This window comes from Magnolia sinica, chromosome 5, assembly GCF_029962835.1.
Source record: "Magnolia sinica isolate HGM2019 chromosome 5, MsV1, whole genome shotgun sequence".
In the NCBI taxonomy this organism is placed as follows: Eukaryota; Viridiplantae; Streptophyta; class Magnoliopsida; order Magnoliales; family Magnoliaceae; genus Magnolia; species Magnolia sinica.
In genome coordinates this window covers 114,258,559-114,265,152 of record NC_080577.1, presented here as the reverse complement: position 1 = coordinate 114,265,152, position 6,594 = coordinate 114,258,559, and the positions used below count along the sequence as shown (strand labels likewise).

At 38.8% G+C, this 6,594-nt stretch overlaps 1 long non-coding RNA gene and 1 other non-coding gene across 2 annotated transcripts; both read right to left on the bottom strand.

Annotated features, from left to right (window-relative positions):
* TRNAR-ACG (transfer RNA arginine (anticodon ACG)) lies at nt 1-73 on the bottom strand. The gene has a single exon. It is a non-coding gene; the product is annotated as a tRNA-Arg (tRNA).
* Nucleotides 74-5,136: 5,063 nt separating this feature from the next.
* LOC131246823 (uncharacterized) lies at nt 5,137-6,594 on the bottom strand. The gene is made up of 2 exons (XR_009171517.1): nt 6,421-6,594; nt 5,137-5,640 (listed from the first exon to the last, which is right to left on the bottom strand). It is a non-coding gene; the product is annotated as an uncharacterized LOC131246823 (long non-coding RNA).

The window sequence follows — 6,594 nt, the reverse complement described above, 5'->3', positions numbered from 1 at the left end:
CGACTCCGCTGGGGATCGAACCCAGAATCTCTGGTTTCGTAGACCAGCGCCTTATCCATTGGGCCACGGAGTCTTTATTGTGAGAGCTTTGCTGATTTAGTAGATGATGGCTCTGAAAAGGATCCTATTTAGTGAGAAAGGTAGCGCGCAAGTAACCCGTGAAAGATGATCTAAACCGTTCATATGGTGGGTCTCCACCATGTATATGCATGTGGCAAAAATCGGATTAACTGAGAAAATACCAGACCAAAACCAATGACTGAAATAATAATAAACCAACAGTTCCCATCTAACGTGAAACGGCTCATCCATCATGTTGGAAACATGTAGACAGGGCCCACTTGATTAATGGCTCCGATTACCAAGATGGGCCATGCTAGGATTAGCCTATCAACCTTCCTTTCATCTTTTGTCATTAGATGCATGGAGTGGACCCAACCACTTTTAAACATACAATGCAGGAAGCAGATTACCCATGCCCCCCCTCCACAGGAACATCTCTATGGCCCTGTTGTCCGAAGCCGTGTAGGGCCCGCATAGATGCTCGTGACAAATCCACTCCGTCCATCAGTTTTCAAAGACCAAAATAGCTAGAAAAATGAAATTCAGTAACATGCAATACCCAGGTGGGCCACACCAAATGAAACAGTAGGAACGGAGGGGTGTCCACCGTTGAAACCCTCCTGGAGCTGACCATGATGTTTATATGTCATCCAAATCGTTCATAAGGTTATTACCACTCACATCAACAGTAGGCACAAATATCATCCTGATACAAAACTTTCGTGGCCCCCACAAAGCTCCCGGGCGTTCAATCCCCACTGTTTTGTGTGGTATGGCCCACATGAGTTTTGGATCTCCATGACTTTTAGACTTCTGTACTATAGTCTTGTAAAAATGATGTAGGGAGTGGATTTGTCACGGGCATCTCTGCGGGTCCCACACAGCTTCCTACATTAGGTTTATAGGTAATCCACCTCATGCTTTGCATGGCTAATCTCTAACATGCGGCGCAATCAAATTTCTCAGGCCCACCCAATCCAGTTCAAAAACAGCAGACTCGAATTGGATATGGCCTTAGTCTCAACGGTGGGATTTGATTGGACCCAAGCAACTATCTAATAAAGAAAGTGGATTTGATTGAACAGTTTGGCTACTATCGTCCGAGTCAAATACTCGAAACAGGTTTGATTGAAATGGCAGCCCAGCGGATAAGGTGCGGCTTAGGACACACGAGATGGTGCGGCCCTTACCGTGGGCCCCACTTTGATGTATGTATTTTATATTCACTCTGTCCATCTATTTTATCATACGATTTTAAGACATGATCTAAAGAACCTGAAGCAGATTCAAATTTCAGATGCACGTGTTATAGGAAATAGTGGTGATTGGCCATTAAAAACTTATAGTGGGCTACAAAAGTTTTGGATCAAGCTGATATTTCTTTTTTAACTTCATCCAAGTTTATGTGACCTTATCAACGGGTTTGTTGGCAAATAAATACTGTGGAAACATTATAGTAGGCCGTATAAAGTTTTTAATTATGGGGTGTTCAATCACCATTGTTTTCTATAGCATAGTCCACATGAGATTTGGATCTACTTCAAATTATTTTTTTTTTATCCTGCCTTAAAATGATATGACGAAACGGATGGACAATATAGATGTAGAATACATGCATCAAGGTGGGTGCTGCAGTAAGAGTCACACCGTCTTGGGTAAGCCCAGGGCACACTTAATCTGCTCCTTCGAGTACATCTACCAAGTGTGATTTGATTGGAGGGCCGGCGGTGATAGCCTCAATCAACTACAAACTCAACCAAATGACTTTGTAAAGAATCCGGATCCTCTGCTTGACACAAGCAGGAGTGCGTGATGACATGGTCTAATTAGATTGTAATCAACGAGGGTTTTTCTGCTTGTGACAACCATAAGATTGAAATTTCTTTCAAAAAAGCTATCTTCAATGGCAGCCGATTGTCTAATCAAATCCAACCATTGCTAGGTAGATGGATTTAGTAGAGGTGGCGTGCGATTTGTTTGAACCATAGGCTACTGTCAGAGTCTGTCCTGAAATGAGCATATTAGGGGTGACCCTGGCCTAGTCCAACACTGTATGGCTTTGACAGTGGGGCCTATCTTGATTTATGTATTTTATATCCACACCATTCATCTGTTTTGCTAGCTCATTTCAGGGCATGAGCCCAAAAAATGAAGCAAATCCAAACCTCAGGTGGACCAAATCACACGAAACAGTAGCAATTGACCATTAAACACTTATTATGAGTCATATAAATTTTATATCAAACTGATATTTGTTTTTCCCTTCATCTAAATCCATGGGACCCTATCAATAAGTTGGATGAAAAATAAACATTATGGTGGACTCTACGAAGTTTTTATTTAATGATGTAAGTTCAATCACCACTGTTTCGTATACTATGGTTTGCCAGAATAAGGTGGATTGCATAGACATACGCGGTCTAGTTTTGTTTGTTTGTTTGTTTGTTTGTTTTTTTTTTTTTTCCCCTCTTTTTTCTTCTTTTAGTTGTCCATTTGCTTCATATACTGTAACCATCTGATGAGCTGTGGACCAGAGCATCCAAACAACAGGACCCATCTGATGGACAGCTATGACCACCTCACACATGCCACAGTAGCACACAGGGTGGCCTATGAATGGACTACCCACATCATCAAATGTTAACCCGGATCAGTGACAAATACCACCTGAGTTCTTGAAAATCTCGGCAGAATTTAAAATGTGGCAATGAAATTCGCAATATTATCACCTTATTAACTTTGGAAAACAGTAATAATAAAAAACCTGAAGTTAGTTTATATAAATATAGATATTTGTATTTAAATTGTAATTCATTTATTAATTTAAAAGAAATATTTTTTATTTTCGGCAAGAATTTTCCAATAATATGAGGAGAAAACCTCAACTTTTAATAATCTCCTGAGAACTTACAGGTTTGTCACTATGACCTGGATCGTTTGCTTAGGCAAGTTCCAGAGGAGACATCGTAATTTAAGAAGGAAGATGGAAATTTTGGGGATTTGGCATCCAAACATTGTCAACACAAAAACTAACTCCAACAGTCTTTATATCTTTCTAACCAGCAACTAACTAATATAAGACGGAAATTCCAAAGATGCCTTTTAAACTCAACGGTTAACGAAAATACCCCCACTTGACCTTATTTGTCTCACATGTGCCTCACAGGGCCTCGCCATGGGTAGTGCAATCTTAGATATTTCGAGTAGGCAGTGGCCATCGCCCAAGTGGTAGACTGAGTGAAAGATACCTCATTTCAACACCAAGGTCGTGGTATCGATTCCCCAGTGGGGGTGGCTAACAGTGAAGTGTGAACTGACAGTGGGTGTACTAACAAGCTAACAAAAAAAATAAAAATAGGCCGTGGCCATCGCCCACATCAACTGCCTGATGGCTCATATGTTGCTAAACGCTAATAAATGTAAATGAGATGACATCATGTAAATTTGATATATGAACATTGTTCGGAGTATCCCGATATTATCTCTATCTCTAGTGATACACCAATAGTACCAAAAATAGTAGTACCAAAAATATTCCAGAATCGGTGATGTATCGCTAAGGGGGTGTTTGTTTTTCAATTTCTTGCGTAAATACATGTAAATGTATGTAAATGGATAATGATTAATTACCAATGTAATTCCTACACTTTTTCTTATGTTGACAACAACGGCTTACTCTTTGGACATTAAAACCGTGGGTGCAAATTTCATGTAGGGCCATGTGGCTTACACGCCACATGAAATTGTGGGTTGAACGCTTGCTGATAAAAACCTTTTACAAGTACGATTTCCCATGGTGTGGGCCACTTGAGATTTAGATTTGCTTCATTTTTGAGCTCATGCCCTAAAATATTTAGGTAAAACGGAGGTGTAGATGTCACATGCATCACAACAAACCTCGCAGATTTAAAACAGCCTTTTATGGACTGAGTTTCAAGGTAGAAATAACTCTTGAAATTCAAATAGATGTAAATAACAATAATGAGCTATTCACTAATAGTTACTGGTATTTACCCAGGAATTGAAAAATCAAACACCCCCCCAAGTATCACCAATGTATCACCAATATTTTCAATTGTGCAAATTCAATGTGCCGGTTGTATCAACATTTCCAATGTATCGCCAATATTTTCGACTGTGTAAATTCTAGGTGTCGCTTGTATTGCTAGTGTATTGACGATATTTTGATAATATGGCCAATGTATCGATACTGCCAAAAGTTTGTTTATTAAAAAATTCCATTTCAATTTTTTTATAGGTGCATGGTTGTATGCAGTGATCAAATTGTCAATAATATTATCATTAACACAATGTGGGTGATATCAAGACCACATTCTTTCATCTCATTTTCAGTTGTCAACGATTTCTTGGCAAAATATCATGTGTTGTCAATATTCTAAAATACTAATGGATGTTTGGATGGAAGGTATAATGGTTGGATAGATGGGATGGTTAGACGGATTTCTTAGTTCTTACAACAACACATGCTTTTAAGCCCCCCATTTTATTTATTTTTTGAAAGATGACTTTATATTAAAAGGAAAAAAGAAAACAAGGGAAGGAGAGAGGGGCTGCTGAGGCAGCAACCCAACTAAACTCCTACAAACATAAGATCACAATCCTTTAACAGATCTACATGAGTAGCCCACTCAAACAAGAGACGCTTTTAAGCCCCCCATTAAATAGAAACTTATAATGTATGCATTCTTTTTGTAATCTTTTTATTCTTAAATATGTAAATGTGTATTTTAGCATTCTCTGAAGCTTCACTGAATATTTCCACCGTTTTTGCCATGTTTCCCCGCATTTCCAGTTATCGATGATATTATCAGCAATATCGATATTGTTTCCAGTCCCCAGCCAGCGAAACTTGTAGCAATCCTGATATTTCAAACATTGTAAATGAAATGGTAATTGAAAATAAGAAAAACAACAAAACATCATGTACTGGGTTATAGCTTGCGGCTGTATGAAAAATGAATCCGAGATTCTGGAATCACTACCATAGGATGTCCAAGTTGAATCACAAGATTCAAAGCATTTTATAAGCTGTAGGATTCAAAAAAAAAGTCTAAGTCCAAATTTTCAGTATTTGATTAAAAAAAATACTGATTGCAGCGCAACCTAATGTGCAGGTCCACTCCAAATTGCAAAGCCTATATTACAAGAAGCAACTAAATAGCTTGGTTGAGCAAAATTTCAATACATTTTTTATGTTACTGATAATCAACCAAACTTCATGTTACAACAGAGAATGCTTCCACAGCTATCACAAGAAGTAACATGTAAATCAGTGAATATTAAAGGCCTGGTATTCCTAAAAGCCGGGCCCCGTAAAATGCTACAAATGCACCATAGAAATTGCCAAAATTAGCTATAACCATTAGCAAATATATTTTAATCGTAGGCATATTGCCCAATCAGATCACGAACTACTAACCATGTAGATGACATCTTGAAATCACAATCCATCCGCTTCATTGAAATGGTGGAAAGGCCTAATGCATAAGGAATCGTGAGTTTTGAGTCGTCCTGACCAGAAGTCACCAAGGTCAGATTTTCGAAACCGCAAGTTACCTGCAGCTAAAACAAAATAACTATTTTATATATATATATATATATATATATATATATATATATATATATATATATATATATATATATATATATATATAGATCATCATCATCATCATCCTAGTCTTCTCCCAGCAATTTAGGGCTGGCTTTTGAATGGTAGATTGGCATAATGTTTCCAATTGGCTGCCACACACAACCATTCTCTTTTACCTGGGCTCTTGGAACTGGCTAAGGCAAAGGCTCATATCAATGCCATGGTTAAAAGACATGGAGACTCTGATGGACTCATCCAGCCCTGATTCAAATCATGACTTGCCAGAATCAGGGCCCCAACTTGCATGAGTAGGGAGATTGGTTGGGGGGGAAGGTGACTCGTGGTGTCAAACTGGATTAGATGATTGGACTCGTCCAAGTCTTATAACCATTTTCGATGCCACTCACATGCCCAACTACTACATGCACGCCCCCAAAGGGCAAACAAGCAAAGTAGGGTCATGGTGAGGCAGTTGCCAAGCAATCCAGTAAGCACGAAGCATCCACACATGTGAAAGAAGGCAACCCGAAACTCAACAATCTCAATGCCTCACAGATGCATACTTTTGAGTACATGAAACAGGCTATTTCAGTCATTATCGAGAACCTCGAAATTTGTCATTAATCTCCAACTCAGTGAATACTGATGTAAGCAAGAAACTGAGCTGATCTCATAAACCGATGAAATGATAAACTCAAAGGGCAGGACCAATAGCATCAAAACTAAGAACGGATTAGAAACACCACCTCCCATTGACTCCTCAGAACGGTGTATTGCTGAGAAATGTAACCATACATCTAGAACTTTGAAACATTCTATCTATCCTCTGCCACACCTAGCTTTGAGCTTCTAGAAGTGTCTTTGCCTTATTTTGTAGTGTTGATTGACGGCGAACTGTTTCACCATGTATCTGTCCACAA